Below are 11,885 nucleotides of genomic sequence, written 5' to 3' on the forward strand. Positions count from 1 at the left end.
GACACAAGATGAGAACTGTTAGCAGAGTGATAACCACGACCTTTAGGTCCCCTGTTTGTTGTAAAGGTGCAGGGCCTAGAGGGGACACTGAAGCCTGTATTTCCCATATTATAACCCCCACCCATGGCCAATTCTGAGAGTGGATGAGTAATAGGTTCTGGGCGAAGGATAGAAACAGCTGTATGGAGACTAATGATTCCTAGGGAAGAGGCAGCCATAGTGGAGCTCCCAAAACAGGTAGGCAGGTTTGCTCAGTGCCTTTTCTTCTTGGGCTGGAGAGAGGGTAGATCACCTCTAGGGGTCCCATCAGCCTGTTAAATGAAGTAGGGGATCATTTCCTACAGGGAACTTACCATTTATTCTGGGCCACCGAACTCACAGGCTAACCTCCAGGTACAGACAGAGCCTGTCATGGGCAGGGGGAGGCTGGAGGGGGCCTCTGTGGCAGAGGAGGGGCCTGCCTCAAACAGGGAAGAAGGAGGTGGAGGACCACGCGTGGCCACATCAGAGAAGGACATGGGTGTGGTTGCGCCAGGGAGAGTGAGGAGACCAGATTGATGGTGGCCCCAGAAGTAGCACACAGAGCTGAGGATGGGAGGGTCCAGTAGGGGAAAACTGGAAGTCCCAGCTGGGTCATTTTGACTTGATTCTGTAGGAAATGCCATGTGATGTATGACCAAGAAGGACTTGTCTTCTGGCTGGAACCCAGCTAGGATATGTTCCCAGGCAGAGAGAAGGTCAGGGGCAGCACGAGGGTCTGTAGCAGCTCGTGTGAACGTACAGGCATATGGCTGAGTGTGTGTGGCCAGCCGAGTCTCTAAACCAAATCCTCCTGGTGGAGATTATGCGTTACTTTCTCTGGGTCTTCAAGTCCCTTAATCCTCTGGGCCCTGAGCATGGATAATCCAGGGCTTACATAGACATGATGTTTTCACAAGCCTTTGCAAGACCACAGTGTACTGTCTTGCCGGAGGAGAAACTGAGGCTCTATGTTCTAAAAAGCCTGGTTCTAGGAGTGGCCCTGGGATCACAGTGCAGTGGGGTTTGGGGCATGGGCTGCTGGCCCCTCATTCAGGGATCTGGCTTCTAAACTTGGTTCTTTCCCCGTATCTGATCAAGAGAGGAAAGGATGTACCCAATTGCTTCTTTTAGGCACAGGCTGATAGAGGTGGGGTGGGAATCCCAATTTCCCAGTGCTCCTTCAGCCTACTGGTGAGCGGAGAAGAAAGGCTAAGAAAGGTGTACACTTAGTCCTTGTCCATGTACCCACATGGGACAGAGGGAGGAAGAAAACAAATATGAGCAGAGAAGGCATGGTCGACCCTGGAGGAAGCATGATATCCCATGCACACCTTCTTCTTCAAGAGGATTGCTCGTGCTAAGAATGAAGAGTGCAGGGCACGGGTCATGGGGATGCAAAGGGAACCAGCGGGCTGACAGTCTGCTTCCATGTGGGCACTGTCCATCCTCTCCAAACCACAGCCTCTGTCCTTTGCCCTCTGAGTGTCTTCTTTCCATCTGGGCTGCTTCTTGTTCTCTTCCTCCCTGAGCCTGTGACTGGGGCAGGGTGCCCATGCAGGACATGGATGTCAGCCTCAGTTCCAGATTCCCAGCAAGTGTCTGAGTGTGAGTGTGTGTGTCAGGGCTGGGGCTGGGGATCATGCACAGATCAGAGCACAGGAGTAGAGAGAGAGCTTCTGAGGGTAAGGCCACCTGTCGGTCACACCCTACACCCTGAAGACCTGAGGACCTGTCACTTGGACCCACCGCCAGCCAGAGCAACATCAGTCACTGACAAGAGGAGTGCAGAAGCTACAGGAGTAAGTCAAGCCCTGGAGGGACTGGGAGTGGCTGGGCTCAGTGAGGGGCAGGGGAAGCCAGGGATGCTCAGAAAGAGCAGGCACCATAGAGCCAGAGAAGAGGGAGCAACAGAGCTTTTTGTGCCCCTCCCCCTTGCTCACTGCACAAGAGTCGCATCCCTTACCCTTGGGCCCTGCAATCTGGGGGGTGCACGGCAGAGACTGGAGATCCCAAGTGGAGCAGCAAAGGATGTGAGGATTAGAGCAAAGTGATGGCCAGTGGAGTCTCTTCAAAGGCGCATGGTGGGTGGTCTCCAATGCCCAGAGGCAGGATCAGTGGGTAGGCCCGCAGCCAGGGGGGGATGGGAGGGAGGGCTGAGGAAACTTGTAGACTCTCAGCTGGCTGTGTGGTGACGGAGGGAGAGAGTGAGCAGGGGGGTTGGTTTGGACAAGAAACAAACACTATTCTTACTTACAGGTGCTCACAAAGGCTGGTACCCTGGAGAAGCTCTGGAATAAATACACCTGGGCCTTTGAAAACAGAGGTACATGATGGTGTCATTTAATGGGAACCTTTGTTTGTTTATTCACCCCATTCTGATATCAGACATCTTGAGGAACAAAAGGAGGGGATGGGCAAGACCTTGGGACCTGGCTGAGGGGAGGGCTTGGGGCAGGTGGGCATGGTGGCCAGCTCTGCTGTCTCCCTGTCCCTTTGCTTTTCTAGACCCAAGGACGGATTCCTGGTCCCGGTACACTCGCCACTCCCTGTCCCCCTTCTTTTGGTCTTCTATCTTCTGGTGGTGGTGGCAAGTCTTCACTTCATGTCCAGATGGGAGCCTCTGAGGTTGGCAGGACCCCTTGCTGTCTACAACCTAGGCCCAGTGGCTCTCTCAGGGACCTGTTCTGTGAGGTAAGGCCAGTGGGGCCCTGTAGAATTCTAGGGTCTCCTCCTTTATGGAGTGTGCAAGAGACCATGATCTGCCTCTGCAGAAAGCTGAAGAGCCTTGGAGGGGACACAGGTAGGAGCTGGGGTTCTGTTCCATCTCTGGTGACCCTGCCTTCCTTGTAGAGACACAAATCCCACCTGCCATTTTCCTTTTCTTTAAATGGAGAAGTAGAGGTCAGTGCAAGCAAGATAGAATTCATTATCCCCCTCTCACACCTAAAACCCCCCCGACACCTCCTGTTTCTACCTAGGCTCTGTGACTCTCTGTCCAGTGTTCTGAGCCCCAAACACTGGGGTTCTTCCAGACGCCTTGTTCTCGGCAGATCGTTGGTCAGTATGTGTGCCGGACGTGTGCTGACTGTCAGGCTTTGTGAGGACCTGCAGAGTCGCTGCTGGAGAAGGCACGACCACCCTCCAGGAGCTGCCTGCTCTAGGTGGGGAGTCAGATGTGGAAATGGGTGGTTATAATTCAGGGCAGGCAGGGCAACAGAAATCTGTGCCAGGGATGGGGGGAGGAGCAGAGACCCAGCTGTGGTGTCAGGAAAAGCTCTTGGAGGAGGTGGGAGGAGGAAGTGGTCATCATCACTGGCATTTTAAGGTGCTTATTATGGTGAGGCACTGCTCTAAGTGCTTTCCGAGGACCTGCTCACCTGCTCATACCAGCACCATCCTGAGGTACAGAGGGGTCAAGTAACTAGCAGGGGGTGAGGTGCTCTGGCTACAGAGCTTGCCCCCTCACCTCCATCCCCTCTGCCTAAGGGAAGAGGCCAGCAGTCCAGCCTGAAGAAGCAGGTCCTGACAGCCACATCTCCCACCTTCCCTCCTCTACCATCCGTCTCCCTTCCTCATCAGTGCTCACCTCCCATCCAGCCTTTGCACTGCTGACACAATGATCGCCCCAGACACCCACCCACTAGAAGGACCTCGTGGCCCTCTGAGACTTCCCAGCAGCAGGGGCAAGGCAACTCTGTCGATGGGTGTAGAAGCCTCCCACAGTCCTCTGGGCTCAGCCTTGCTTTCCTGCCCCACCCCACCTCCTTCCACTGCCCCGGCAGCCCACACCCCTGCCTCCTCCAATGCCTCACTCTTCCCCAGGCCTACAACCTGGCCCCGTGGGCCCCAGGCCTTGGCACATAAATGCTTCCTGCCAGAAACGCTTGTCCCAGGTGCCCTGACAAATTCCTGCACATCCTGCAGACTCGGGCTTCTCCCGAAGACTTCCTTGGCTTGCTAAGGCCAGGTCATTTGTTTCTTTCCTTGGGTTTCCACCTCTACTCTCCGCAGGGGACTAGGGCTGGCTCCTTCAGCTGGCCAGCACTGCCTGGGAGCGTCTCTCCCCAACTCCATGCTCGGTGACCGACTTCCCGGTAGCTGGAGATCAGCCGCGGTGGGAGCGCTTACACCCTCGGAGCTGGCCAACACTACAAATCCACCTGCCCTCTCCCACCCTGAGAGCCTGTTTAGCATTTACCAACACTCTGCCATCTCACGATTTGCAGATCTGTTGGCCTCCCCTCCAAGCGGCAAGTGCTTCAAAGCAGGGCCGAGTCTCACTTCTCTTTGAAAAGTCAGGCCCAGCATAGCGTCTGGCACAATGTGGAAGATGCAGATAACTCGTGAGACATGAGACATGCCCCAGAGAGCTTGTCATTTAATTGTGGCAACAAATCACCCTGCTGGCACCATAATCCTTTGAGAATCTGCCATGCCCATGGCCGCCTCTTGCTCAGAAGCCCTCCGTAGCTCCCTTGACCTATATGACCAGAATGGGAAGTCCCGCGAGGTAAGGATTTTTGTCTGTTTTGTTTTAGGGAGGTGGCTTGGGGCCCAGAACAGTGTCTAGCATGGGGAGGTGCTTAGTACTATTCAACATGTCACTGTCATATGAATACTAAGTGATAAGGTTCAAGTTCCTTAAAACAGTCTTCAAGACCCCTTGTTAACCAAGTCTGTTCCTGGCCCCTCCTCCCCTCCTGGAAGCCTCCACTGCATTCTCACTGATCCCTTGGAGTTAAGAGAGGTCCAGGCACCCTGCACTCCTTCCTTAGCATGAAGCTGCCCCCCCCTTCCCCTCTGTTTGCCCAGGGCCTCCTCATTCTCCAGTCCGCTACCAACGTCAGGAACACCTCCTGGTTCCTACTCTTTATCTGGCCCCAACCTTACAAGTAAGGATAGTTTCTGACATCTCAGCGAGCCTTTGAGCTCCTTGGGGGCAGGGCTAATGTGTGTACAGCTTCGTGTCCCTCTAATACTCCAGCACCTAATTTAGGGTCTCACACATAGTAGGTGCCCAGTGTGGCTGTGTGGTCCATAGTTGTGCACATTAAAAAAAATTGAGAGACCAGCAAGATGTATGCAAGTCCCAGCCTCTGTTCTAGCCACTCCATGAAGTTGAGGTGATTAGCAATTACTCACCAAGTCTCAGTGAGGGTTGGGGCGGGACGGTGGTGTCCAGAACATGACTGGAGGAGATCTTAGCCTCACAGGCCCTCAGCCAGTTTGGTCTCATGGCGGAACATGGTCTTTCCTTCTCTCTTCTTCCTCCTGGCTCATGGATACCTTGCTTCTGGCTAACTACGACTACTTCCGCCAGCCAGGAGATGACTGTCCGAGCGGGCTCAGGACAAGGGGATGGCAGGGCATGGCAGTGTTAGGCCTGGAGAGAGGGTTGACAGGATGCACTTTGTAAAAACTGGAGCTTGATTGGGGTGGTGTCACCTGAGACTTCTGATGGGAGGTCGTGACCTGATTGGTTCCATAGAGGCCCAGAAGACCTCAGTTTGAATCTCAGCTCTGCCAGTTACTTGCTGTGTGACCATGGGCAACTTACTTACCTTTTATGGGCCTCAGTTTTTTTAATCTATAAATGGAGGTAATAATACCTACTTTATAAAAGGATACAATTGGAAGATGATTGAAGTAGATAATGTATGAAAATGTTCAGTTCTGGGCCTGGCGTACACTGAGTGGTAGCTAAGGGGTCGATATTTCATTATTTTTAGCTGTTCTCTGTTCAACTGGAAACAGAACAAAAAGCTTCCTGGTAGAAAATAAAATCTAGCTGAGGCTCTACAAGTCACTGGGTACTGATTTGGATGCTGGATTAAGGGATGTTGAATGATGGGCTGAAGTCATGCTGCTCAAAGTGTGGTCCCCAGACCAGCAGCATCAGCATCCCCTGGGAACTTGTTGAAAACGCAGAATCTCATGTACCACCCCAGGGGCACTGATTAAGAATCTGCGTTTCAACAAACAAGATGACCAGAAAATCTGTGTGCTCATTAAGATTGCATGGCTACAGGCAGGAGCACCTTTGGAGAGTCCTTCTGTTAACAATCCCAGTAGCTCCTCCCCCTTTTCCTGTGCTAACAGACATCTTTGTGCAGACAGGTGGGCGCTGTGGGAGCAGGGGGCGCCTAGGAACGGTGGGGGTTGGGGCTGAAGCCAGACTTGTCTGGCCAGCGGCGCCACCAGGACAGCGGTCTGACTGAACTTCCCTTGCTGTCCAGCAGATGGAGAACGTGTGCTGGTGGTTCTTCTCAAGGGCCATTGAATTGCCCGGTACTGTAAGTGCGGCGGTGGCTTTGGCTCTTACCCACTTGTATGGAGTTATCTCTGTTAGCTGGGTCTGGGGCGGTTTTTGAGGCGCCCTGTTCGAACCCTTCCCTCCAGCACCCTTTTTGTTGAATGTTCTCAGGGTTTCCCCAGGTGGCCACGTCTGAGGCTGATTTCAGAGCAAAGCCTTGGTCCCACTACCTAGCGGAAGGACACTCATCGACCGAAAATCTTACATTACCTCAGACTCCCACGCGCCCCCCCTGCATTCATGCACATGCATAAACGTATACATTTACCCCCATGAGCAACCAGGTTCTAAGCTAAATGAAAATGGAAAGAAAAATTTAAAACCCTGATATTATGTGACAAGGATCATCAGGCAGTAAGAGCCATTCTTAAGTGTTAAAGAGGAGAAGAAACCTTGCTTGTGAATCCAGAAAGCTTGCGTGATTCAGAGTGGGATTGGGGTAAGGTTCATAATTTTGGGGGAGTGATGAAAGGGAGGGGGCTCTTTCTTATCAAAAACTTGCCAAATGAAGTCTGAGCAGAGAACATTTGGGAATTTGTCTTATGGTTGCCTGGGTCCTAGGCTGGGTGTTCAATACCTGAGTTCTCTGCCTAGTACTCTGGGAAGTGGGATGGGATATTGGAAGGAGCTCTCTGAAGTCTCTGAAGCCGGACTGTGTCCAAATAACCTCAGGCGAGTTGCTCATCCTCTCTGTGCCTCAGTTTTCCCATCTGTAAAATGGAGATAAGTGTAAAGCGTATACTATTAATAGTGTTTATATCATATTTTAAACATGCAAAGTATCTGGCACACAGTGGATGCTATGCAGGTGTTTGAGTAGTGTTATTTCCCCTGAGTTTTAGTGTCCCCTTCAGTAAAACAGGCAGAACCACCATGTCCTTGGCAGTTGAGGCCCCAGGAGAAGAGTAGAGAAATAGGGTCCCTAGAATTGACATCATCTTTTCTTCCTCTCCAGGTCTTCTTCATATTATGAAAGAAGCCAGAGCAGATCACCTTCCTGCATGTCTACCATGTTCTTCACCCCATGCGCTGGAGTCAGATATGTGCCACAGGGTCAAGGTAAGTGATACCCAGCAGAGAAGGGCCTGATCCCCAGTTTGGGAGGCGTGCATCCCTGTAACAACGGTTTGGTTCTAAGGTTCCCCTTCTTTCTGGCCATGAGACCAGGCTTCTTCTCCCATTTTATCTCCATTGTTCATCAGAGCTTCCCAGCCACCCTCTCTGGTATGGGGGAGGGGACTGTGGGAGATTCTTGGGGCCATCTGCCCAGACAGTACAGAGGAGTTATAAGCACTCTCATTTGGCTCTCCATCAACCACAACCCACCGTCATGACCTCAGATGGCTCGTGCTAGACCTCCTCATGAAAGGACCTTCCCAAGGATTTTTTCTGTAGGGTGTGCAGAGTTGCTCTCTGAAGCTTAGAAGATGAGAACATGAAAGAAAACCCCAAACCACAAGGCCCAGCTCCACTATTACCCTTTATCTCCCCATCCTACTCTGTAGCCTTCTTCATCAAGATGCTGAAGCTTTGGTCCATGTCTTCACATATCTGTACCATGGACCAGCCAGTCTGGGGCCCTGTGTGCAGCTCTATCTGTGGTGGAAGTGGCATTTAACCATCATTCAGCAGCTCCAGGGGCCTTGGCTGAGCCCTGGGTTCAATTCTCAGCTGCACCCATGATGAGGTATCTGACCATGAACAAAAGTCCATCTCATCATTGGGTCTTCCTTAGTTTCTCAATTTGGAAGGTTCTCAGTAACCATCTTGTCAATCCTAGAACCGACCTTAAGTCACTGACATGATATGGGACCTGGAGCAAGTGACTTCCATATTTTGGGCCTCAGTCTTATCCATGAAGTGAAGGGGCTGGGCTATATGACCTCAAAGCACTAATATCCCGGGAGCCTGGGATCACTAACTCACCCTCCAGGTGACCGGGTACCTTCTGGTTTGGGGAGCACCATTGCCGGATGATGGTGGCAGCCTAAGATGGCCCTCCTGGGCCTGGGATGGATTGAGTTTGTCACCAATGTCCACAAGACATGACTGGATTGGGGCAAGTGGGACAACAGAGCCAGGAGAGGGGTCAGGAATACTCTTCGAATCATAAGTCAGGAGAAATTGGGGGCAGTGCTTCACCAGGCTTCCTGGTTTTTCTCTTCCCCAGTGTCAGGAGGCCTGACCCCTGCTGGCAGACAGGGAGGTGAAGACAGGAGGGGCCAAGGGCAATTATCCTTCCAGTTCCTCAACACTGCTTCTCAGTGCTCTGCTGTTTATTTTCTCTCATGCCTTCTTTCACCCAGCGTCAGTTTGTGACCACTGCTGACCACTGCTCTTGCAATCTTTCACTGAGTGTTCCTTCTCTCATGGGCTTGACACGGTGGTCCATCTGTACACCTTCAGTGTCATCGGCCTTTTCCTCAACTGCTACCACCAGACATACCTGAGGAGCAAGCAGGAGAAGCTGACTTAAGGGGAAGGAGCCATGGACTGAAACTAGCAGAGCCGCCCCCACAGAGAGTTGGCAGAAGACAGCGTGGGCCACAACCCACCTGTGCTGAGCAGATACCTCTGGACCTGCATTTCATTCTGTGAAGGATGGAGGAGAATGCCTTTTTTCTTTTTTTTTTTTCAGAGTTAGGGAGGACAGAAATGGACCAAGTTTCCTGTACTCACTTCCCTTACAGCACTTCTCACATGGATTTGTAACTCTTTATACTTCTCCTTCCTTTACGGGATGTGAGCCCTCACAGAGGGGACTGTCTTATTCTCAGTGTTCCCCACACCTAGCACAGCACCTCAATAAATGTGCATTTGGATCCTTGTATTCCACCACTAGCAGTCATGGCCTCTGGTGAAGATCAGGGCTGGCAACATGCCAGAAGTTGAGGCTGGCTTGATAGCTCACCTTGCAGTGAGAAATGATAGGAATATCCAAAAGTGAGTGTGGGTCTGTTTGGTTTCTAGCATGGCTGCATGAACATTTGCCCCTGCATCTCTTCTAGTCTGTTCACTACTACCTGCACTTGTAGTTATATAGTTGGATGATTCTGTGTATGTGAATGGACTGATGGAGAGGGCTATGTGTATATGTCTAAATATTTGTTTTCAAATATACATGCATGATCCCTTTGAGTTCCTCTCTGTGTTGTTTGCCTGTCTCTTCTATAAGTCTCTGTAAGTGCCACATGGTAATAAATGCCAACTGGGATCAATACTTCTATCTGCAACGGGAGACATGGAAGTTAGCCAACAAATCTCTGAATACATGTTTCACTGAGGGCCTCCAACGAGGATGGGAGAAAAGGAGAAATAGGAAAAATAAATACAGCCATCTACTTCCCAGAGAGGGAAACTGAGAATCAACAAAAGGGTGATCTCATGGCTGAGATCACATAGTATGGCAGAAGCAAACATTTGCTGATCCATTTAAAACTATGAGTGGAGAGTCTCTGGGGAGCAGTTGGGCTGAGAGCTGTCTCTGTGCTTCCAGGATGCTTATTTTTCCTTTATAATCTCTCTCCTTAGCTCTTTTTCTACACTAAGGACATCTTTATTTTGTGATGCCTCACCAGTAAAGAACATTCAAGAACTGTTGAAATTTATGCAATGCTATTTGGGTACTGTTTATCCATCAGGTACTCTAGTTAATTAACTCAAGGCCAGGCAGGGCTGCATCCTGTGGACAGTGTATTCAAGGAAAATTTCCTCTAAGTTATGCAGGATGTGAACACATCCCACATACTTTTCCATACCCAGGTTGAGTGCCTTTGGAGGTGGGTGCCTATTTTAAGGCAGACTTTTTTTTTTCCTTCTTGAACACATAAGAGTAAAGTCTGTTCATTTGCTTAACAGCCAGGATAAAGGAAAAAAAAATCATCATTCCAGAGTTCAGAGCTAATGTGCATCCAGATCTTTGTAGCTGCTTCTGCCTGATTAAGCTGCACAAGAGGAAATGATATGTCCCAGGTCACGTCTGAATGAAGTAAGATTTTGGCTGGGGAGAGCCTGGTGTGAGGCAGTGTGGTAGAGAAGGTTTAGAGAAAAATCCTTGGTGAGCTGAAGGTGCCCTTCTTTTCTTTAACCTATACTATGCTATAATGACTCTACCTGGTTTGGGATTACTGTGCAGGCATTGTTTATCAGTGTAGAAAGATTGTGTGGATATTATAAAACACAAACTTATTTGTATTTGTAGAAACATAGCCAAATTCATAATTAATATTGTAGTTCACTTCCATGAATTTTTAAAGATAATGATAAGCAAAGGGTGCTGGTTACATTTTAAAATATATAGCAGGGCTGAGCGGTAGCCCAGAGAGTGGCCATGTGCCAAGATAGGGAGGCCCAGAGGGGCCAGTGGGATGGTCCCAGAGACAGAAGTGAGGGGGCTGTGCTGCATCTGACATGAGGGTACGAAAGTTGGTGGTCTGGGTTCCTGGCTATCACTTCATAAATCAAAGTACATCTAACGGAAGGAATAAACCTCACCCAAGATGGAGCAGCTTCCTGGTCATCTTCTAGCTCAGAATTACCACTCCCCTCCCTACCAGCTGCCACACATACTCCATTGTGCACTCAGCTGAGCATGCATCCTGGGCGCTGCTGGGCCTGGACAGGTGTCTGGAGCCAGAAATTAGGAGAAAAGCCATGTTCCTCTTCTATCACCCTCCCTTTCGCTCTTTCTTGGGGTTCTCTGTGTAAATGGAGGAACCCTTCTAAAAGAAGATAGTACTTTGTCTTTTGTCCCTGGGTGGTCTTAGGGTAAAACATCTGCTACAAAGGTGGACTTTAATTAGGGTTTTTGGAATTCAAACCTTCCCAATCAGGATCTAAGATCTTATGGATTTCGAAGCTTTAGGTAGTCAGCAAGCTGGTCCTGCAGATACTGGTGGGAAGAAGAGGGAATAAACCACCAAAGAAGTAGAGGATCTTGACTTGAAGTATCTGTATACTCATAGGGAGAGGGAGGACAAGGGCTCATGAATAAAGTAAGGGAAGATCCATTCCCAACAGTCCACACAGAGCATCATAAAGGTGGGGACCCACGCTGGACAGCATTCACTGGGGAGGCAGCCCTGGATTCTCAGAAGCAACGGCTGAGTTCAGAGTCTGCCTTTGCCTTCTCACTGCCTGAGGGATGTGGGCAGTTCACATCACCTTTTAGTGTCTTTTTCATGTATAGATTCAGATAGGGGGTGTTCTCAGCTCTAAAAAATATACTCTGGTAGAGCTGGAAAAATAATATATGACCACAAAAACATCTTCTTTTAAAAATACTTAATAACTTAGCAATATAATATTAAATAAAAATGTAAGAGCATCCCAATTTCACAAAGAAATACATATAAAATATGAACATAAAAATGTTAACAACAATCATCTCTAGATGGTGAGACTGCGGATGTTTTTAATTTCTTTGTATTTTCCTGTTTTCTGCAATGCCTCTTCTTTTTTTCTCATCATAAAATTTTTACTGTTCTAATGTGACAAATTCAGAACACCTAGGCTGTTCTTTTTTCTGAGAATTATGAAAGTACTTATTTGG

General features: G+C 49.7%; 1 long non-coding RNA gene across 1 annotated transcript; it reads left to right on the forward strand.

Annotated features, from left to right (window-relative positions):
* Nucleotides 1-5,573: 5,573 nt before the first annotated feature.
* On the forward strand, nt 5,574-9,476 carry LOC116623687. Its single transcript, XR_004297734.1, has 2 exons — nt 5,574-7,393; nt 8,641-9,476. It is a non-coding gene; the product is annotated as an uncharacterized LOC116623687 (long non-coding RNA).
* The last annotated feature ends 2,409 nt before the right edge of the window (nt 9,477-11,885 follow it).

Source organism: Phoca vitulina, unplaced genomic scaffold (genome assembly GCF_004348235.1).
Source record: "Phoca vitulina isolate PV1807 unplaced genomic scaffold, GSC_HSeal_1.0 scaffold59, whole genome shotgun sequence".
Lineage (NCBI taxonomy): Eukaryota > Metazoa > Chordata > Mammalia > Carnivora > Phocidae > Phoca > Phoca vitulina.